Here is a 24,270-nt window from a genome sequence, read left to right on the forward strand (position 1 = left end):
CTTCTCCCTCTGCTATTCTCTCTCTCTCTCTCTCTCTCTCTCTCTGTGTGTCTCTCTCATGAATAAATAAATAAAATCTTTTTTAAAAAATAAGAGAGAATAGAGTAGGATACACCAGACTGTGAAGAGAGATTGTGAACCAAAAACTGGCTGCTAATGACAAATGTGACTTTCATTGACATTTTATTGATTCAAGTAAATCATATGGCCTTTTCTGAATTCAACAGGGTAGCAAACATTTTAACACTAAAAACGCAAGAAAGAAAACAAACTAAAAAAAATTTAAAAATGTAGGAAAGACATAATACAAAAATAAAGGATAGCTCTTTAAGCTGATTGTATTTACTACTTTGAAAAATAAACCACATTGTCTTTAACCCATTTTGCCACAGAATAGTGAAGGCGTCATTAAGAGAGAAGTAGGATATGAGTATATTTGGAGACCACTGTCTTGAGGGATGATGCCTCTGACAGGAGGCAGAGGTTCTTTTATTTTAGATTGCTCCTTAGCCTGTTTTATCACATTGTTGAAACCCTGCCACTGTTTTTCTTTCGTAAAAAAATAATAGACTATGGAATGAACACCTGTCTGATTTGTAACCCTAGCTATCGGAATAACTTGGTTAATCTAGTCAGTGCTGTTTTAGTGGAGGAGTGATCCTAATATTTATAATACTTTTCTTAGAAGGATATAGTCCGAATTGTTATTCAAGGGAAAAAGAAAACACAGATATCAGACATTGTTATAACTTGCTATAAACTGATGAACTGTAATACATGCATCAAAAAGTGCCATATGCTTACTGATATATCTCTTATTTCTTTTTTAAAGATTTATTTATTTATTTGAGACAGAGAGAGTGCAGGTGGAGTCAAAGGGAGAGGGAGAGAGAATCTCCGGCAGGCTCCCCACTGAGCATGGTGCCCACCGTGGGGCTCCATCTCACAACCCTGAGATCATGACCTGAGATGAAACCAAGTTGGATGCTTAACCAACTATGCCACCCAGGTGCCCCAATATATCTCTTATTTCTTATTACGTAATTCAGGAAATCATTTTTTTCTTTTTCTTTCCTTTTATGTCAACACACCATTTCCTTCAGATTCTCCTTGCTTTGTGTGACCCCCCGCCCCCACCCCCCCAAAAAAAAAACACATCCCTGGTGTTGCATGTGGACCCTGGATAGAAAGGGGAGAGAAACAGCTGTGGGGACTGTTAGGTTTCATGATAAGGTAGTGCTACCTACATAACGATAGCCCCAGCCCACCATTCCATCCACCTCATAGGTCTCTGGTGGCAGAAATATATCTGATCACAGAAGTTTGTCTTGTTAGTCACACTCTAACTTCTCGCTTTCAAAATATTTTGCGAAGTGAATATCACAAGAGCAGTGCTATGATAAAATGCAAAAAAGTACACAGAAAACTGAAGAGCATGGTTTCATTCCAGAGCATAGTCAAGGTCAACAGGTTCTTGCAAGTAATAATCTTCTGTTTTCCTTATAATAATATCTAGGCAACACATTATGGAGTTAAATAGTTGCATCTTTACACTTGCATCAGTACAGAATATTAATATCAAAATATTAATCATTCACTTATTTTTTTTTAATTTTTTATTTATTTATGATAGTCACAGAGAGAGAGAGAGAGAGAGAGAGACAGAGACACAGGCAGAGGGAGAAGCAGTCTCCATGCACCGGGAGCCCGACGTGGGATTCGATCCCGGGTCTCCAGGATCGCGCCCTGGGCCAAAGGCAGGCGCCAAACCGCTGCGCCACCCAGGGATCCCTCATTCACTTATTTTTAATTAAATATTGAACACCTGACAAATTGCGTTTAAATAATGACATTTCACAATAATGGAGAGGGATTGCCATTGCTGGTGCATTTTTTTGAACAAAGGGAACAATAACTAAACATCAGCATTGACTACACACCTATAAGCAAAGACACTCAGCATCAATGATCTGTGACTCCATAAATATTTCTATTAACATGCAACTCCTATATTTTAAAATATAGGAGTTTTAAAATATTTTAAAATGCTTTAGAAATACCATCATACCATATGTTCCCAAAGCATAACATCATTTTATACAAAGACTACCTTTTGTACCATATCACTCTTCTGCTCCAGAGGCCCCCACTCTTTCTTTCTCATTTGGCATCACCATGATCTCAGCCCTGAAGTGCTATTGAATATCATCACCTGGTGTTCTCTCCCTTGCTCTCTCCCTCTACCCAGCCACACTGGCCTCCACACTGTTCTTTGAGGACACCAGGTACACTCGTCCAGATTCCATGCCTTTAAGCCTGTCTCTTTCTTCCACTTGGAATGTTCTTCCTCTAGACAGCCATGTGACTCACTACCTCTTCTTTCAGCCCTCCAATCAAACACAACTTTACATGAAGCCACCCTTGATGTGTGTGTGTTTGCGTACATGCTGTGGACTGAGTGTTTTTGTGACCCCAGAATTCATGTGATGAAGACCTAATGCCCAATGCGATGATATTTGGAGATGGGGCTTTTGGGGAGTTAAATGAGCTTAGATGAAGTCATGAAGTTGGGGCTTTGGTCTGATGGGATTCATGCTTATCTAAGAAGAGATGCCAGAGACCTCACTTTCTTTCCATCCACCATGGGAGGACACAGCAATAAAGTGTCCATCTGCAAGCCAGAAACAGAGCTCTGAACAGGACCCAACCATAATGGCACCCAATTTTGGACATGTGGCCTCTAGAACTGTAGGAAAATAAATTTCTCCCTTCATGTTCGTTGAACTGAACCAAACTGAGCTGTCCCTCTTAAAATACGTTAGTTGAGAAAGTGACATGCAAGGCAATACTAAGGAGCCTGGGGTGAGAGGCTTTGGTTGGCATCACAGCTCTGCAGTAAATATCATTGCAAACATCACTAAAACTTTTAGACATAGTGGTAGTGTTCTCATCTGTAAAATGACATGATTTGATCATGTGAGCATAGGTAATGCCCCCCCCCCCCCCACCATAGCCTTTTCCAAAGGCCTATGTGATAAAGGAGAAGAGCCAGTTTCAAAAAGCTAGCTACACGTTCAAGCACATAAAATGAAATGAATACTATTACAGATCTTATATCTGGAAAAGATTATAACAAATAATGAGACCAATATTTCTGGTCCAAAATGGTGAACAAGTCAGAGTATTCAATTGCCTACCTCCCAAATCCCCTGTAAATCTCACACATAGTGTATGCATGCACACGCGCACATACACGCACACACTCATTCACACACAGATGCGAAAGTTTGATGTTATGGCTGCAAACTAGCAAAGAATGACTATCATAAACCTAACATATGGAGATTCTGGAAAAATTAACTGCAAACAAGGAAAAGAGTTAGAGCCAGCCTGATACTCATCCATGGATTTTAGGAATCCAGCTAAGAATCAGTGACTATCATGAGCAAATTCTGAGAAAAGTAAATGGAGATGAAAACCCTCCTTAACAAATTCTATGACTTAGATCCTAATCAGTTGGACTCAACTAAAATTTAGGTAAAAATGACAATTTTCTAGGAAAATATAGGGTTTTTTTTTTTTTTGGTTTTTGTTTTTTTAGATTTTATTTATTTATTCATGAGAGACACAGAGAGAGAGGCAGAGACATAGGCAGAAGGAGAAGCAGGCTCCCTGCAGGGAACCTGATGCAGGACTCAATGCCAGGACCTCAAGATCACAACCAGAGCTGAAGGCAGACACTCAACCACTGAGCCACTCAGGTGCCCCTAGGAAAATATAGTTCATCAAAATTGACCTCAGAGAAAAATAGAAAATCTAGAGACACTAATTACTACAGATAAAGTTGTCAAAAAATGCCTCAGGTTCCTCTCTCAAAGAAAATATCAAGATGAGTCAGTTTCCCAGGTTAATTCTAGCTAAACATCAACAATGTCCACACAATGCTGCTTAAGGCTTCCCCGTTTTTTTAAGAAACAGTTAAAATATTCATACCAATACCTCATGACACTGTTAAAAAGGAAAAACAGTCACAGACCTTTTTAACAAATAAGACAGACTTGGTAGCATGAAGTAAATAGTAAAGTAAACGACAATTCATTTTTTCTCTCCACTCTCTGTTCAAAACCAGCTCCTGATAGAGCTCAGAGCTTTCCCCTGCTAGCTACAGCTTCAGCTTAGGATTATGAACAAGGTGATGAGGAAATACAGTAAAACTAGAGTTTTACTGTATTTGGCACTTGGAATCTGACATTGATGCCTTAGGACTTCAAAGACAGAGGAAGAGAAAGAAAGGCTTCTTTGTCACCATGTTTATTGGAGCTTCTGCACTATTCTGCCTTGGGTGATCCATCTCCTGCCTCCCCTTATCCTCGCTGGGTCCCTCAACCTCTGTCTAATGTCAGCCACCCCTCACCTGGGCCACTTTGCCTCTCTAGGCATCTCTCCCGAGTGGAATCTCTTCTAGGCTGGCTTCTTTGCCTCCTCCCATTGGAGAGATCCCACATCCTCAGCCTGCCACCTGTGTGTGTTAGTCTGTAAGAATCTAAGTGTAGGGGTGCCAGGGTTGGTTAAACATCTGTCTTCCGCTCAGATCATGATCCCAGGGTCCTGGGATCTAGCCCCATGTTGGCTCCTTGCTCAGCAGGGAGCATGCTTCTGCTTCTCTCTCTGCCCTCTGCCTGCTGCTCCCCTTGTTGTGCACTCTCACTCTCTCTCTCTGTCAAATAAACAAGTAAAATCTTAAAAAAAAAAAAGAAATGAAGAACCTAAATGTAGTTCACTTGTGTGTCAGTGGCTAATGCAGGCTGTTGGCTGGGGCCTCTGGACCTCTCCAGACAGCCTAGCTATGTGGGCTACGTGGGGCTTCCTCACAGCTGGGCAGCCAGTTTTGTCCAGAACAGGCAACCCCAGGAAAAGGAATCAGGTGGGAGTTATGTCATTTTCTAATCTAGTCTTGGAAGTCACACAGCATCATCGTGTACCCTGACAGAGCAGCCCCTTCACCCAGGTTCAATAGGAGATGCCTCCTCTTCCTGCAACTGGTCATGTTCTGGAAAAGCATATTACTCTGGCCTTTTGGGGAAAATACAATACGCCCAAAAATTCTTTTTCTCCCCCTCAACCTGTTAGGGACAGTGTCACATAGCCTAGCCCTCACTTAGCTTAAGGTAAAGAAAAACAACTCCAATCATCTCTTCCATGTGGGGAGTAGAGGGAACAACCCCCCCCCCCCAAAAAAAAGGCTACAAAGCCCAGCAATACTCTCCAAAGAAATTCCCCTTCCCTTTCATGTCCAGTGCAGCCCTTTCCCACCATCAAGCTGGGAGTTATGCAAGGAGGCAAAACAGGTATTTTACTTTATTTGCAAATGCTGTAGAAGATGCCTGGTACCTAGAAGTTGGAAGATGCATAATTTTTTCACCCTTTCCCTGGGGGCACCCTGCTGGGATGAGGACAGTCTCATATAAACATCTTATTAACTAAAAAGTTGAGTCCAACATTACAGAGGAAGAATACAGCCAAATTTAGTGGAGTTAATTTTAGAAATGCAAGGATGGGTCGATATTCAGAAATCTATTAACATAATATGTGTGACTCATAAAATAGAGTGCTTTTACCCAATGCCAGAAAACACACACACACACACACACATACACATACACACACAGAATCTCATGAGAAACAGGCTAAGGACATAAAGTGACAAGTCACACAGACACACAAATACAAACCAATGGATAAACACTCAATCTCATTCAAAAAACAAATATTATGCAAATTAAAACAAGCACTATTTTTAACTTACAAAAATAATAGTATAGAATGTTACAGCACAGATTTGTTTCTGTGTTTTTTGTTTTTCTTTAAAGATTTTATTTATTTATGAGAGATACAGAGAGAGGCAGAGACACGGGCAGAGGAGGCAGAGCAGGCTCCCTGTGAGGAGCCCAATGAAGGACTGGATCCTAGGACCCCAGGATCATGACCTGAGCCAAAGGCAGGTAGATGGTCAACCACTAAGCCGCCCAGGTGTCCCCCATATTTTTTTTATGCTCTGTCAAGTTTCAGTTACATAATGACATGCCTTTATAAAGCTTTCAAAGATTCCTTTGGAGGGAAGGGACCCTAAGCTTTCTCCCAAGCGCCCCAGCCAAATCTCCTCACTTGATACCACTCTGGTAGCATTTTCTCCTGTTGATCCTGGCTATGTGCAGGTAGGCTTTGCCCTTATCAATACCATCTTTTCTTGGAAGGCAAAGACCACGTTTTATTCATCTTTTGTATCCTTATGGCACCTAGCTCAATACTTTGTACAGCATTTATTGAGTAACAAAGACAAAAATAATGTTAGTAAAAAGCCTGATATTTATTGAATTTACTACACAGCCTGCATTGTGGAAAGCACTTGATACGAATCATGTGAGCTCCACAACCACTTGAGCTAGAGACTATTATTAGTCTAATTACAGACTAGGAATCAAAGACATAAAAGGAGAAGTAATTTGCCTATGCAAAAACAAATCTCTGCATTTGAACTGTGTTCTTTTCTCTAATGGACATATCGATGAATCCTGGAGATCTCGCAGGTTTCTTTTGGCACATAATGATAGAGAAAGGGGGAAAATTAGAAAAATCTCCAAAGAATAAAAATAGAGGCAAACAAATTGCATATGCATTCAGAGGAGGAACCAAGGATTGCATTCCAAAGTGATCTGACAGTAAGAATTAGAGGAACTGAAGAATGTAAAAGTAGTAAATGCCTAGTTTCTATTTAAAGATTGTCATCTTAAGAAAGACAACAATTGTTTATATGACTTTTAAAAAATATTCATTAAAATAATGGAAAAAAGAAAAACACTAATTTACACATAGATCAAATGAGTGCTGTGATACATTTTTGTCTCTAATTCTGCTTGAATATTTAAACGGAATCTCTCTATTGTTATTGATTATAGCTTTCTGCACCCCCCACACATCCTCTTTTAAAAGCCTTGTCAGTCTGATAAGAACTAGAATGTTGTGTACTTTCCTAATTCACTTGGCATTTATTCAAACCCCACAGCCCTAGGACTTTGAGGATATTGAATTTGAGTCATTCAAAGGGCAAAAGCACATGTTTAAAGAGGTTAGTTGTGGCCTCATATACTTACTGGATACAGTGCTTCTGTTCCTGAACAATGGAAAAATTTGACTGTTTCTGCTTAGAAGTTCATGGACTTGGAAGGCTCCAGACAATGTAAGTATTCACCAGGCTCAGACTGTGCTGGATAAAATTGAAACGTTGGGTCACAACCGAATGCAAACCTAACCCTCTCTGAATATAAGCATCTCGGACTGTGTAATTCATGGCAGAAACTTGAATTTGCCAAAGAGGAATGTTAGAAGTAATAAAAACAAGAAGAAATGAAGTGAGAATCCCAGAGCCTTCCTTGCATGCCAGAATAAAGTAGACGTGTGTTACATTCTTCCTTTTTGTGGGTCCCATCCACACCTGTTGTTGCTTTCCTGGGGAATTAGCCAAAAGTGATCCAATTTCTAAGTTGTAGTGGTGAGAAATGATTCTGTCCCAGGAACAGGAAGCCAAGGTTCACATTTTCCATCCTTCTTTTTTCAAAATATCTTTGATAGAGGAATATTGATTTAGTATAATGGCTCAGGGAAAGCAAAAGGCCACTATCATAGAGGCAGCATAAGAAAGTTGGTTAACATGTTGATAACTTGAATTACTAATGCATCACTTGGTTTTTGCAGAACTTGGTTTTTCTTTTCTTTTCCTTTTTTTTTTTTTTTTTTGGTTGGTTGATTGATGATTGGTTGATTGGTTGGTTGGACATGTTTTGTTAGAGACACGACCCCTGAGAGGTGAGTCGGCTGTCTCTTTTGATGATTTCCTACATTGTTGAAAATAGCTGCTCTGCTGGAGCATGGTCCCCAGACAAAGTGCAGGCTCTGGTTTTAATTAAAGTAAAAAATTCTGCTGCAAAATCGTAGCTCTTGTGTTAAGGTTTATTAGAAGAATATTTAATGAATATACCCATTCATCAGTTCCTTTGAGCACTTATGTTGCTAGCACTGAGCTTTACTAAAAGATTGGAAAGACAGTAATTCTCTATTGGAAATCTGAAGGCCGGCGTGGAAGATGAGACAGGGAAAGTAGCTATATAGATGGTCTGCTTGAGATTGTTGTCACATATTCCTGATAAAATATCGTACTACCAATGAAATCAATACCATCTATGTGTTTGTATTCAAGCAGAGTAGATGGATGATTTTTTTTTTCCTTCTGTCACAGCGATATTGGAAAGCACAATCATTCATTCCCAGTTTACAACTCGATACTGCCACCTTCACCAGGTCACTTAACCACACCAAGCCTCAGTTTTGCATCTGTCTTATAGTAATACTTACTTCCTGGAGTTGGCGTGAGAAGCAAATGGGATAAAACAATCTTTCCAGGAATCATAATAGCGCACATAGTTCCTTTCAACTATGCAAGCATATCTCTATTACTAAATCATAGACATTGGCACAATATAAAATGTAATTCTAGCAGTCAGAGGTTTCCAAGATAGAATTGAGTGACACTGGGCAGTTGTGGTTGCTGCCACTGCAGGGTTTTAAGCTTATGATCATTTGGATGGAATGTTGCAGAAAAGATCCAGGCATCAGATGAGTGGTTGGACCAATCTACTTTCAAGATCTCTTTTTTAATTCTATAATGTTGGCCCGTTATTCAAGTCTCATACTGTCTTCTTGGATGAAGTTTTTATTTCATCTTCTTCCCTTGAATGAATAAAATATGAAAACAAGAGCAGCTTGTACTCTCTGCCCAAATGGCCTAAAAAGGTCATGAGTCAATCCTCCTGATAGGCACAGCCTATGAATTTGGATGATCCAAAAGAATGCAGCTCTGATCTCCTGCCAACCTAAATAAGTTCATCAGAGATGGTCAGTATTATGTGGCTGTCTTACTTTTGACAAGATGATCCAAGTGCCAAACCCAAGTCTCTCTGACTCTGCCCCACTTTCCAGATGTATTTGTCCACAGCCATGGAAGACTGGCCAAGGTTCAACAGTGGAAATAAGATTTCTCAGCCTGTCAACTTAACTCTGAAAATAGGTACTACCCAATATTTACCACAAACCTTGAGATCTCTACCTTCAAGAGGGAGCCAAGAAATGAAGCTGCAGGGATTAGGAAGGAGGGGAAACTGACACCACAGGAAGTTTGATTCAGTTTGAAGAAATTTAATTCAGCTGGAGAAATACCCTTCTTGAATTTGATTCAGCTGGAGAAATCCCCTGGTCTAGAACTAGACATTTGCTGTAATTTATTTTTCTCATGCATTGCTTGCAGTGGGCAATTCTAGATTTTTCTGATATCTGGTCCATTTCTACCTCCAGTTTAATGAAATATTACTTCTCCACAACTATCCCTGCTCTCGGTAGTTAGGTAATGTCATGAAGCCAACTTTGGCCAATGAAATATAAATAGAAGCTATATGTCTTTCAGGAATGCTTTGTACAACTGATAGAACTTGACTTCCCAACCTGTCTCCTCCATCACTAAGAACCCTTATGATGCATGTGAGACTGTGGTGCCACAAATTAGTGTGTAATAAATAAATAGAGCAGAGCCTCCCACCAACCTGTGGTGGACAGACACATAGCACAGGCACATAACATAAGAGAAAAATAACATTCATTGTCTTAAGCCACTGAAGTTTGTTATCACAGCCAACCTGGTCTGTCCTGACTGATACAATGCTCATATCCACCGGTAGGAGTACAACAAATTTGGTTAAAGGATTACAACAAACAAACTGCAAGAAACTTGTAATTTTATATTCATTTTTTTTCCTCCACAGCTATAGCATAAGGTTTTATTTTTCTCTAAATATTTCAAAGTACCAAAATACTAGTAAAGAAATCATTTCTCAATGTAGCTATCTCTATTAAAGCGCTTTGTAATTAGGGGCACTTGGGTGGCTCTGTTGAGCCTCTGACTCTTTGTTTTGGCTCAGCTCATGAGCTCATGAGTTGTGGAATCAGTCCTTTGTGGAACCTCACATGGAGCTCCATGTGGGCTCTGTTCTCCCACGGATTCTGCTGGAAGATTCTCTCCTTCTGCCCCTCCCCCTGCACACAGGCACGTAGTCTCTCTCTCTTTCAAATAAATAAAAAAAAATTTAAGTACTTTGTATAAACATATTAAACTGTGAGTTTTTGCAGGACAGAGAATGAGATTTCCTTTTCTTTACAGGTGTCCCAATGCCTATCAGAGAACTTTCCCAAAAAGAAGTGTTTACTGAATAATTACCACAAAAATTCTTATTCTAGGCTCCTCCTTCAGGTGCAAAATTCCTTTTATTGATATTATCCTCACCTCAACTTTCTAATTTGATTTGATTTCATTCTTGGGTTCCTCAGTGTAGAACATTTTGCTGAAGCTGTCCTCCCCCATTGGAATGCATTCCTTACTTTCCTCTGAAGAATTTAATCCCATTTCCTCCAAAATCACTTCCAGGCATAATCTGGCCCAAGTGGTTCTCAAACCTTGTGATTTCAGGAGTACTTAACACTCTTAAAAATTATTGAGAATCCAAAGAGCTTTCATTTACATGGGTTATAGTTATTTACATTTATTGTTTACAAAATTAAAAACTGGGAAAATCTTAAAGTATGTGTTTATGTATTCCTTTAAAACAACAATAATAAATCAATTACATGTAAATGTAAACATATTTTTTTTAATAAGAAGGCTTTTAATGTTCAAATCAAAAACATTTTTCCTGAGAATGGCATTGTTTTACATTTTCACAAATCTCTTTAATGTCTGGTTTAATAGAAGACAGCTGGATTTTCTTATCTGATTCTGCATTCAATTTGTTGCAATATCCCACATCATATATTTTCCAAAGATCTCAACTGTATACTTGTGAGGATATAAGAGTAAAAACATAAAATGCCATGTTAGTGTTATTATGGAAATTGTTTTGAATTTGTGCAGTCCTGAAAGGATCATGGGATCTCTCGGGGTCTCCTTTCTCCTCTGAAATGCTTTGGCGTAGGGAAACTCTGTGGCAGAGTTTACCATTTGATTATTCTCCAACTGTTTTATGCATATTAGATGTGGTTTCCAATCTATATTGTAAACACTATGAGGGCAGGAACAATGAATGCTTATAAAATATGAAAGAGTACAAAGCCTGCTATAAATACGACCACAGAACCATGTCATCAGATTATTGAGTATTAAAGTTTCATGATTTTTTTAAATAAATACAACATTCCAAAATAATCTAAACTTTTAAATTATAGCTCATTCAACTTCTTCCACCCCTCAGAGACAATCAGGATAATGAACATAGTCATTTTTACAGTAAGTTTTTATACTTTTATGCAAATATATATTCAGTATTGATTTGTCTGAGTTTTCTTTACATAAATATTATTTTACACATCTTAAGCCTGAGTTAAAAACTCAGAATCCTGCTTTTGAGATTTCTCCACTTTGCTTCCTATAAACCTAGTAATGCTATGTCTTTTCTTCATTTTCTAGGTGTAGATGTTTAAACTGTTCCCAAATGGACACACATTCCAATAATGCTAAAATGAGTATCCTTGTTCATGTTTCCTTAGTTATTTGCACTGTAAGTATTCTAAATTAAACTCTTAAAAATGGGCTATCTGGCCCTCTTCTGTTTGGCCAGTTGTAGTCACCTTCACCAGTGTATACCAGTGTATCTTTCTACCACCAGTGTACGAGAGTGCCATTTGCTTCACACTTTATATTGTCACATTTTATTTATGTCTTATTGCACCCTTCTGAGCCTAGCACTGTGTGAAAGCATAGCGGACCTTAGCAAATACTGGTGATCTGAAGCAGCACTAAGTTAAGGCTTGAGCATTTGGGTGTGGATGTATTGTACAAGCATAGCACACTGCCTCTTTCCTTGTCCTACATGAGCCATGCAATGGGCTAGTAGGCTATTTCTCCAATAGACTCAGCAGGGTATAAAACAAACCCAGAAGCTTCTTTTTTTTTTTCTTTTTTTTTTTCCATTCCAAGAATTAGTTTGCATTTCACATGCTTTAAGTACAGTAGCTCTGTCCTCTTTGCCTGCATCCTTAGCCAGAGCAGCCATCCTGTCTTTGAGGTCACCATTACCAAAGCACCAAGACCAGTACAGTTGACATGCTTCAGCCTGGACAGAAGCTGCCAGAATCCTCTTCTGCAAAGCCAACTTTGCAGTAGGATGCATGGTTATGGAGTGAGAGGCCACTGTCTGTATTCAATTATACTGCTGTGGGCCTAATGTGATTGTTTCAAGATCCTACAAATTACCAGATGTCGACAACCAGCTCAAATGTGTTTCCCTGTCCCCATAAGCTGAAGGAAAATGTAAAAATTGAGTGGGAGGCTGGTATCTCCTTGATTGTGGTTACTTCAACTCTGTGTCTTCTCATTTGAGGGAAGTAGTGGATATGTATATGAGAAAATGTGATGAGAGCACTGTTGTAACCCAGCTTGGTTTAAATACCTGTGGCAGACTGAGTTTACAACCATGTGCACATTTTATGTCAAGAAGCACATACTAGAGATGTCGATGCGCAGGGTGGGATGACATATTCTAGCTATTCCTATGAATGCAGTAAAACTCTGAGTCCACATACCTTTGTGATTTTCTTCTAAAACAAAACTCAAATCTGCAAAGAAAATTTAAACTACATAGCACACAGGACATTTGCAAATATCATTACAACCATTTAAAACATCATTAATAGTCATATTTATCACAAGAGCTGAGGTATGAAGTGTGAAAGCCACTTAGTAAGACAGTTCACAATGAAGACCAGAAATGGTTGGGTTGCCCCTACCCAAGCATAATCTTTGACGACTCCCCCACTTTCGTGTTTACAGACAGAAACTTCTGGTGCTCATTGCCACTGAGCTTCTGGTCTCTTGATCATTTCCAGGGAAAATTCAAAGTTCACAGAATTTCTGTTTGACCTGATGACTTGCACAGTGCAAGTAGTTTCTGCTATTATTAAATATTCATAGCTATTTCCCCAGGATATTTAGTGAATGAAACAATCTCTGGACTTTTGAAATTTCTAGTTTAGGTTATGGTTTTTGTTTTTGTTTTTTTTTCAAATTGCATATTCTCTCTCCCACATGCTAGAAGTGAATATATTTATTCAGAACCCCTTTTCTCCAAACCTAGGGAAAGATCTTCTGGATTTTAAATACCAAAAATGTCAGTTTTAGCCCTATTTTCAATGACTTCCAAAGCTAAGGATTAATATTATTTGATTTCATTGTTATCTTAGAATATTTACAAATAATTTACCATTCTTTCCCAAGATAAAATAGCATTTGTGAGGAATGAGCAAACCTGAGGTGACTCCACATTTAACCTTCTTACTATTATTACATAAAAATATTTTTGTATTACAAATATATAATTAATAAAATATTTTAAATATTTTAAAATACACACATTACTTAAAAATATACATTTCCTATTGTAGCAGAAATTAGAGAAAGTGTGAAGTTTTGGCTTGTAAAGCTCATGATTTTTTTAAAAGTTTGCAGTAGGCATTGGTAAGAATAGACCTTTTCTCAGATACTTATCTCAAACTCAGATAATCTGGGTGCATAACATTTTGAAAATGCCAAAAATGGTAAACTTGTTAGGATACAATAAATAAATTTTACTTAACAAAAGCAAGCAAGAAATGAAAAGGAACAAATATATCCTCAAGCTGGGAAAAATCATTTTAAACTCTCAAATATTTATTTGATATTATCTTTCCAAGAACAATGGAGCAAAAATAATCACATTCCTTTTCCTTTACATACTTTTGTTCAGAGAAACCAGATGCAGAATGAAGCTTTGCTTCCCTGCCAAACTGTCAAGTTTGTTTAATATTTAAGTTCCATACAACATCAACAAAAAAAGCAAAATTATTACTAGTGGTGAGGGTTCTGAATTTGAATCATTTTAAGCTGATCACTATATGTTCTGAAAATAGACATAAATCTCCATATTTCCGAGATCTTTTGAGTGCTTCTCACTGTCATTCTAGGGGTGATGAAAAGTGGAATGGTTTTATAAGTGTAGGTATGCATACATGCCTCATATATATATTTGAAGTGGTATAGCTTTCCACTACTGAAATGTATTCATGTTCTTTTGGCAGAACAGCTCTTAACAAAGAAATATTTAAAGGTCCCCCATAAGATTTTCTTGTTCATGACAATCATGGTCACAGTTAAAATCATGAACACTAATACTTATTCGTTGCTTACTGTGCACTCAACACTGAACTAAGCATTTACTTACATTATCCATTTGAGCTTCACAACCACTCTTTAATGTAAATGATATTTTCATCTTCTTTCTACATATGAAGAAACTGAGGCATAGAAAGTTTAAGTAACTTGATTGATTTCATATGAATCATGGATTAAATATTCTTTTTACCTCCCTCCCCTAACACAATGGTAAAAGGATATATTTTATGTTCACAATTATTTATCCCTGCCCCGTCATTGTCATCCTTCCCTCTAGCTGGTGTATGTTTAACTGCCCCTGTGACTTTCAGCTTGGCCATGTGATTGCCTTTGGCCAATGGTACATGAGTCAAAGTTTTAATGCCACATTCCAAACAGAAACTTTCAGTGGACTCATTAGTTTGGCAATGCCTCTCTTATGTTCTTATTCTCTATAATATGTCCCAGGTATGAGCTCCTCCTTCATCCTGGGTGCCACAAGGAGAAGACGTGGGGGCCCAACTGAAACAGCACGGTCAAGCAGAATGGTGGCTGACCCAGAGCACTCATACAACCTAAGCAGAAAATAAATCTATGTTGCAAGCCACTGAATTAATGTGGTTGGTGGTAACAGCAACAAAAGCTGACTGAAAAATAACAGTGGAGGAGGAGAAAAAGCTATTATGTGCCCACAACAGTAAAAAAGCACTGGAGAGAGGCCATCTGCAGATAAAAGGATTCAAAACTTTCTGGAAGGTGGAGAGTTGCTCAGAGTGTTGACCTGCACAGTTGAGATGGAACCATAGCTTACAAAATATGCAGGGATGCTATTACCAGGCTGATAAGCAACCTGCCTTGCAGAACTTGGCAGAAAACTTGGACCCCTAGATACCAAACGTTCTCAAAGCTTATGAGAGTTACTAGCCTCCACTTCTGGGATTCACACTACACCAAGCTCACTTGGTTAAGAAGTTTTGTTTAGTATAAAATGCTCAAGGTTAGCTATTGACCCAGTCTTGGCTACCAAGAGATATTAGAGTAAACCTGCAAGAGAAACAAGAAAAAAAGACTAATGTTATCATGAATAAGGTATATCCTTGGAGCAAAGAGAGATTATTCGTGGATAGAAGAGAAATGCAATATAACTCTAAATAGTAGTCACAGAGAAACTAAAGGAAAGGCTACATTTTAAAAATAAAAAATAAACAGTGTCAAGGAAAGAGAAAAATCAGACAATAATACAAAGTCTTGGAAATCTAAAATATTGTTCCCAATATTGCTGATGCTGACCCTGATTGTTTAATGAAGCTGGTGAACGCTGTATATATCTATTGGGAAGATATTTCTTCACTGTTATAATTATGAATAGGTGGCATTTTGAGATTATGAATATCCTGTTTCACAATTGCCCTCCATCCAGTGGGTGGTGTTAGCATCCATTGACAATCCTTGCCTGAATCAATCACCATCCCGTGAGTAGTGAAATACTGTTTTCAAATCCTATCATTCCTTTTATATTTATTGTCTGGCATTCTCTCTCTCTCTCCCCCCTCAGGTATCATTAAGGACTCATGGATCTTTATTACTTTTTAATTACATTGTTATCCATTATTATTCTTAAAAATTTATTTATTTTAGAAAAAGAGAGAGAGAAAGCAGTGTGAGGGGGAGGAAGGGCAGAGGGTGATGGCAATGGATAAGCAGACTCCACACTGAGCACAGAGCTCGACATGGGGCTCAATCTCACAACCCTGAGATCATGACCCAAGATTCAGACACTTAACCAACTGAGCCACCAAGGAGTCCCTCTATTGTTATTTTTTCTTTTTTTCTTTTTTTTTTTTTTTTAAATTCTTACTTTAGATACTCATTTTTCTCCAGGAACCCCTATGAGCTGACTCCTCTGAATGATATGCTTTAAGTTTAATAGAACATATTAAATGGCTCGAAAAACAAATGAAAAATACAGAAATCTATGTACATTATTGTGAGAAAAGAGTACCAAAAACAGAGTCCAAATACTTTCAGAGTAAGAAACAAAACCAAACCAATTAATGAACAAGAAACCATCAAATAACAGGAAATAGACATTTTATCAATAATATTTGAAGAAATTCTTTGAGGGAAAATTATTTTCAATCTTAAATTCTTTATCCAACTATGAATAAAATATAAAGGAAAAAATAGATATTCAGCATTCAAGACTCAGAAAATTTTTCCTGAAAACACTCTTTTCCAGGAACCTCTATGGGGTCATATGTCAGTAGAATTATAGAGAAAGCCAAAAAGAAGGAAGATGAGATTTGGGAAATAGCTCCAATGCAGAAGAGCAAAGACAAGAAATACCACCACTTCACTTGTGCTACTGGCAGGGAAGACAATGTGACCAGCATGGAACTGGGAGTTAGAGGTTTCCCATGGGCAGAAATCTAGGGAGAGGGAATGGATCATGCAGCTGGGACTGCCCTAACAAAACACCACAGACTGTTACTTAACATAAATTTATTTTCTCACACTCTGGGGTCTAGATGTAATTGATCAAGCTGCCAGCAAATTTTGGTTTCTGGTGAGGGCACACTTTTTCTGACTTTTAAATAACTGCCTTCTTAGTATAGACCTCATATGGCCTCTTCTCAATGGGTATGTGGAGAGAGGAATCTCTGGTATCTCTTCCACTTTTTATAAGGAATTCTGGCTCCATTCTCATGATCTAATTTAACCTTTGTTACCTCCTTATAGGCCCTATCTCAAACTATAATCATATTGGAGATTAAGGCTTCCACATATGAATTTTGGGGGACACAATTCAGCCCAGAATAGAGAAATTTTAAAGATTTGATACTCTTTGCAAGGTTATAATAATAATACCAGCTAAAACATATTAAGAGTGTCATACATGTCAGATACTGCACTAACAGCTATATAAGTATTAACACATTCAATCCTATGAAGTCAGTGACTACTATCATTGTTGTATTCATTTTACAAATAAATTAGAAGTAAAAAGTTAAACTAATAGCCCAAGGTTACATAGCTAGTATCTGGTAAAACTGAGTCTAACCCGGGCAGCTTGATCCCTGTGTGCTCTTAATGGTGTTAAACTGAAAGCCCTCTGGAAGACATCAGAATGTAGTAAAGGCACATAGTACAAAATCAATTATAAAATCCTCCCCAAAAAAGCCCAAAAAAGAAATGTAATCATAGTACATTATCTAGTCCCACAGTGAATAACATATACATGATCATCATAATAAAAATACCATTTATGGAATTTCAAACTTTGGAGTGAAGTTATAGACATAACATGGAAGGCTTAACTTTGTTTATAGAACCGGATATAAATCTGATTACCCTTGGCAATTTAAAAGCAGAATACAGAACACAGATTGTGAGATGAGGAAGGTTTAGATAAATTTAAGAGAAGGGCAGGGATGTTAATAGTGTCATCTTGGAGTGGAATGTTCAGAGAGAATTTCTAATCTTGATGGAATGGGAAATAAAGATATAATCATTGTTAAAAAGTTGAATTGTGTCACCCCACCCCACCCCCAAAACCTTAGAATGTGACCTTATTTGGAGGTAGGGTTTTTCCAGAGATAATTAAATTTAAATGAGACTATTGGGGTGGGCCTAATCCAATATGACCAGTGTCCTTATAAAAGGGGCTTATTTCAACACAAAGACAGATATGCATAGACAGAAGATAATGTGAAAAAACACAGGGAGAAGAGGACCATCGCAAGCTGAAGAGTCATGCCTGTAACAGGCCCTTCTCTCACAGCTTTCAGGAGGAACCAGCCCTGCTGACACCTTGGTTTTGAACTTCTAGTCTCCAGAACTCCAGACAATACATTCCTGTTGTTTACATCATCCAGTCTGTGGTACTTTGTTGTGGCAGCCCCAGAAAACTGCTTAAAGTTACACATTTACCCAACAGAAATTGGGAAATAGTTCTAGCCCTACACTGGGAAAAAGAAGGAGGAGGAGAGAACCCTTTACATTCACTTAATCCTTTCTCTCAAAGCAAAAAGCAAAGAGGGAACTTCTAAAACTGATAAAGAAGCAGCACTAAACACACATTTAGAGATCAGAGTAACTTTCTCAATCATTAGAAAGAGATTCTATTAATTTCCTTTGGAGACAGAACTAGGGGTGGGAAAGAATGGGGCAGGGGATGGTTGCTTTTCATTAAGTCTTTCTACATGAATATATTTTAAACATGGTATGCATTCTTTAACTTCTAAAATGAATTAAAAACAATTATTCACTTCAGAGTTTTTAGGAGGAGTCACAAAGCTCTTTAAAATGGACAGTTAGTACTATGGTTGAATGTTTTAGATATAGTGAGTCATAGTAAAACAGAACTAAATCCAAGCCTGTAATAGGGTGGAGCTCTTAGGACAGAATAGAATAAAGTAATCTTGAGAGACGTGCAAAGGTATTAGACGTAGTATTATCTAAGGTAAGGTGACATGAGGAGCCAATTTCATTTTATCCCATTCTACAATTTAATCATACATAATTCAACTTCCCACCCACAGTAAGAATGTAGCCTGAAGGATTAATGGGGTCAATGTTCAGAGATTAATGGAATCATGTCAAAAGGACACAGGAACTGGCTTGCAGGGCTCTTACTGGCCAAATGGAGGAGTAGATGAGCATCAAACAGAATGGCAGTGATGGATTATAACACATGCAATTTTTAAAAATCCATGAGTCCATTGTTATAATCAGAAAGAGGGAGGGTAGAGAGAGAGAGAGGGAGAAGAATGTTTTCCTTTACAGAAGAATATGAAAAGGCTTATCTTGTTCTTAAGTTGGAAGATTCAGCATTTATAAAGATGTCAGTTCTTTAAGCCTTCGTTATTTTAATCTATGAAAAGAATGCAATTCAATAGAAATAGCTACCTGAATTCCTAAAACATCTAGGAGCATGATATTGAGATTTATCCAGAAAACTAAGCTGATAAGAATAACTTGAATTCCAAAAAGTGAGGGAGGGAGGGGGATACCTGATACTAATCTGTATTAAAATGAATTAGAAAGCTATAGAAATTAGAATTTAGATATTTTTACAAGAGTACACAGAGCAATCAACAAAACAGAATTGAGTATGGAAGCACATCTGGGATTTTATATGTTTAAATTTGCATTTAAAATCAGTGGGAAAAAATAGAATGTTTGGTAAGGGGAGCTGGGATAATGTCTAGCTATTTAGGATTTTAAAGAAAACGGGGGGCGGTGGGAGGGGGGAGGCTGGATTCCCTACCTCATTTGTCATTTTCAAATAAACTCCAAATCATCCTAAGACTTAAAAGTTTAAAAAGTAAGCAGATAAATCATAAAAAATAATGGAATAAAATATTAGTACATATCTTAAAAGAATGAGGGCAGAAATTTACTGATCATTTTTGGGGGTATTTTTGCAAGTAATAGGAAATAACTGGTCAACTGTAGCATTAAGACTGAAAACCTAGAATCACTGGATGAACTAAAGAAGTGGGCTTGGGAAATGAACAAGAGCAAAGGAAGAACAAAACACAGCCTCATTCACTCCCTGCAACCAGCCTGTTTGGTCACCATGGCCACCATCCTAAACCTCACTGCCCTGCAGGCACCAGGCTGGGCCTCCCCATGGGCACTCCTGCCACAATGGCTCTGGGCTACAAATGTTACTACAGCTGCTGCTTCCCCAGATTTATGTATTTTCTTCACTGGATTCTGATTCAAAATCCTGGGTCAACGGCTCAAATTGACTGAACCTTCTTCAAGGTAAAGCCTTGAGGATAGCGACGACATAGGTCATTTCCGACTTCAGTCCCCCTCCTAAAACCAGCTTGTGACTTTCCATAGACCAGACACCCTCGCCAAGAGCTCAAAACCCAGGAGGTGAAGCTGAGCCCTGCACCTCTACTACCGAGATGGAGAAGGACTGCATTAAAAGGATAAGAGGACAGGTTTCACGTTGACTCTGCTGCAGATGAGAAATGGAAGCAATTCATCCTCTGAGACAGCAGTCCCCCAGGAGGCTGATGGGAGCCTGGCTGAGTGACAGAAGCTCATTAACATGCTCCATGCCAAAAGTGAAAATCAAGTGCCTTCTGGGTCATATAAAAGGAACCACAGTGCATGCACCATCTGGGGAACACAGCACAGGTCTGAGAGAGCTGGGAATCGAACAGTGAGTGGACTGATTCCAGACTGGGAAAAACAGGGTCTTGAAATTGAATTTTTATGTGAGATTATGCCCCATAAATGTTTTACTGCTGAGCTAGAATAGGTGCTTGTAAAGGAATAGAGATCTGTGAACTAACTGAAAAATGTGTTGCTCTACACTTCTGACTTGTGGCAACTGTGGTCCTGAGACTTCTCCAACCCATTTGGCCCTTTTCATTCTTGCTTCCCACTGGAGTCATGGTCATCTTAGGTCCTCGAAACAGGGCATGATCTTACTTCGCCCTCTGTCTGTATTGCCATGCCTTACCTAGAGTTTGTTCCCAGGAGGTATCTACTGAATGCATGAGATAAAGACAACATAACAAGACTAAAGGCCTTCTCCACGTACACATGTTTGTACAAGAGCTGACTCAAAAGCGAGGAATCAAGTCTCCATTCACTGCCAGGACTGATTTAGCTAGTTGAGCTGACCTGGGGGGGCGGGATTTTGTCTCTCTTCCTCACTACACTATTTATATACCAGAAAGCTGCTCCTCGTTTAACAAAAATAATAATAATAAGACTCCTCGGTGAAAGAACTGTTCTCCACTTGAGGATGTTAGTGAATTCATTCCTCTACTAGGATCTCTAAAACCATTAGATTTTTAAAACAAGTATAATTTGGAGTTAGAGCAAGTCTTTTACATAAAGTTTGGTTAAACCAACACCTCATTAGTTGTTGCAAATTTTAACTTATCGATGTGATTATGAAATACCAAAAGTGTTAGTTAGTTCCGATGACTATAAAAGAATGCCTTTTCTGTAATCTGTTGAATCAAAATCATGTCCTCATGATTCACCAGCCAGATGACGCTTGCTGCAAGCCAAATTTTGCTTTGGCCTTAATAAGACATAATTATAATTTAGGAAAAACATCTATTTGATAATTTAAACAAGCTGAACACCACCGGCAAACACACGAGACCATAGCACACACTCCTTTTTTTCCAAAACATCAGATTGAGAAGATGATAAATATGGAGCATACAATACAAAATACTTCATCATGTAGCTTACAGATGTGTATCACATAACCCACATTTACAAACAGCCCACAGAAAACATTTTCTATGTCCTGCATTATTAAGAGAGCTTTCAAAAAATACTTTTAGAATACATTAGAAACAAAGGAATTCCAAACAGAGTCCAAATATCAATAGATTCCAGCTGCTTTATTTTGATGGATAATATATCAGTGGTAGTAAGTTCCAGCAGTTACAGCAGGATCTTGAATTCTGACTTGGGTTGTATGCCAAGTCTTTCCTTTGATTTGGAGTGTCATCTGGGACAAGTCACTCACCTCTCACGGGTTTCGTTGTTATTTAAGGATTTCTGATGTTTATTAGTGTCTTGACGATGTTAGAACTACAAGGAAATCTTTCACAGCCTGGAGATGAGCCCTTCCTCTGCTTTGTATATTGGCTCTTTCACATACAACTTTTATTGGACATCATGTTTAATGAATGTTGGATTGTTAGAACAGGAAGAGGTTTTGGAGATAAGCAAGTCCAGGAGAGCCATGTCATAGACTAGAGAATTCTACTAAAGGGAAGGAGTACAATGATATGATCAAGTATTCTAGAGGCAGAGAGCTTAAATTGGTGAAGAATATATCCAAATTAAGGCTGGATCAGGAATATAAGCCACTCACTCCCTTTGTATGCCTAGTATAGTAGTTGACTTAGAGCCAACTGGTCAATTCAATCAGGTGAGAAAACACTTGTATCTACTACATGGTAGCCCTGGAATCTTGGGCAATCATTTAAGCTCACTGAAATATGAGAGAAGGGGAGAAATAATTCATGCCATTATTTTTTCTCTCTCTTTATAACTCATCAACCTTTCCTGCCTCTATACACTTTTCTCTGTTTTTCCCAAAATGGTCTTGTCAGTAAGGCTCCAAAAGACTGCACTGATGCAAAATTGTCTTTCCTGACTACCTCCGCTCTCTCCTCATGAGTTCATTGGAGGTGTGCATTTAAAGTTGGCAGTGGAGCGCAGGGGAAGTAAGATCAATAACTGAGATAAATAGGTCCAAAAAGATCATGAAACAGATGTGACTCAAGAGCCAGAGCACACCCCAAAGATTCCTGGACAGATGGAATGATGAACCCAAGGAGCAGCAGGGTAGGAGAGTTAGTGGCAAGGTCATCTGCCTGAATCCCAGAGAAAGAGAGCTCATTGCAAGTATGGATGACCCCCATTTAAAGGGGCAAGATCAAAGCAAAGCAAACTAAAAGACCTTTGAAGGTCAGAACTCTGTACCTTATTAACCTTGCCCACTGTATGTGTTCATGAAGGTGAGCTGCACAGAATATAAAGACTACTTAATATACTGGATTCACAAAAATTCTGTTTCCTTTTCCTCTACCCCTTCATCCACTCCTTCAATAAACATTCATTACGATGTGCTAGCATATAATTTGAAGGACTAAAAATGATGTGGAAAAAACATGAGACAACAGAGATCCCTTTCTTCCTAACCTTATTTTTAATGTATTTATTCCATTTTTGTTCCTAATCTTTTTGTGCATGCCTTGAATTGTCAGAAAAGATGATCTTGTGGTTGCCTGTGGACATGCCCTGTTGGCATATGCGCAGGGATAGGATTCCAGGTTGGGGGGGTACAGGGAGAACCACAAAATCTAGGGATGGGGAAACCGGCTGTTACCACAAGGCCTAGGATGATAAAGGACAAATCCAGCCTGACTCTCAACATTTCAGAGGTGTAGTTTCCCAGACACCTTGTTGATTGGGTGTAATACTACTGGAATTATACATTGGGAGCCTCTAGGAACAAATGGGTAGGTAAAACAGACAAACAAACAAAAACCACAACACATAATACAAGACATTCTTCCAGAAGCCAATGCGTACCCAAGTAGCTGAAGACCTAGGCAACTATGGGGCTTTTTTTAAAGACCATTCATTTACTGCAGCTCAAGTCTTAGCTCTCAACTGAGTGGAAGGACCTCCTCTCCTGCTCATTCTACCGCATGGATCTTCTCCTCTGTAAAGTGTAGCTCCAGCTCCAATTCCTGAGGAAGGCTTCCTCCTGGATCATTCTACTTAGTAGTGACCCCATGCTCACCTAAACTCTTAGAATACTTATTTTGTTTGTTTCTAAGTGACAATAGCTAATTTTTATTGAGTCCCTACTCTGAGCCACTGCATTTTGTATTCCATACACCTTAACTCCTCTACTTTTGAAAACAACCCTATGAAGGAGACATCATTTTCACCTTCACTTTACAGATAGGAAACTCCAGACCCCATGTTATCACTAACTACATGCTACACTGCCTCTCACTAGAAGAAAATTTAAGAAAAACCCTACTGACCTGCAGGCCAAATACTCACAGTCTTAATAACACAGACAATTGCTTTCCAGTTTGAGTATGTTTTTTTTTTTTTTCCCTTTATATACAGGCAGGCCATTAAATTCCCTCATGCAACACTTGACTCTGCAAAGAAAATGTAGTTTTGTTTATCTCGTAGAACTGTCCTGATCTCTTTCAATAGTCCCCAGCCCACTGAACAATAACAAAGTTAGACTTGCCAGTATGTAGCATTTCAATGTCTTCTGGCAAATCTGTGTCTCTATCTCTTTTGGTCTTTTCCCCCTGTCCTCTCCAGATGAGGTCCGGCTACATGGGGAAGGTAGGAGTAAGGTTACATGTGGCAGGAGGTGAAAGGTAAAAATAGATCATGCTCCCATTGACCCGCTCAGGATTCTCTCTGAAGGGTATTATGCAGGGTACTGGTCTAGCTTG

At 38.5% G+C, this 24,270-nt stretch overlaps 1 long non-coding RNA gene across 1 annotated transcript in view; it reads left to right on the top strand.

Annotated features, from left to right (window-relative positions):
• Window positions 1-7,083: 7,083 nt before the first annotated feature.
• Window positions 7,084-24,270, top strand: part of LOC140616513 (uncharacterized) — a 32,647-nt gene continuing 15,460 nt past the window's right edge. Inside the window, exon 1 of the long non-coding RNA XR_012016985.1 lies at window positions 7,084-7,237. This is a non-coding gene — a long non-coding RNA (uncharacterized lncRNA). The remainder of the gene's footprint in view (window positions 7,238-24,270) is intronic.

This window comes from Canis lupus, chromosome 24 (assembly GCF_048164855.1).
Source record: "Canis lupus baileyi chromosome 24, mCanLup2.hap1, whole genome shotgun sequence".
NCBI classification, from domain to species: domain Eukaryota; kingdom Metazoa; phylum Chordata; class Mammalia; order Carnivora; family Canidae; genus Canis; species Canis lupus.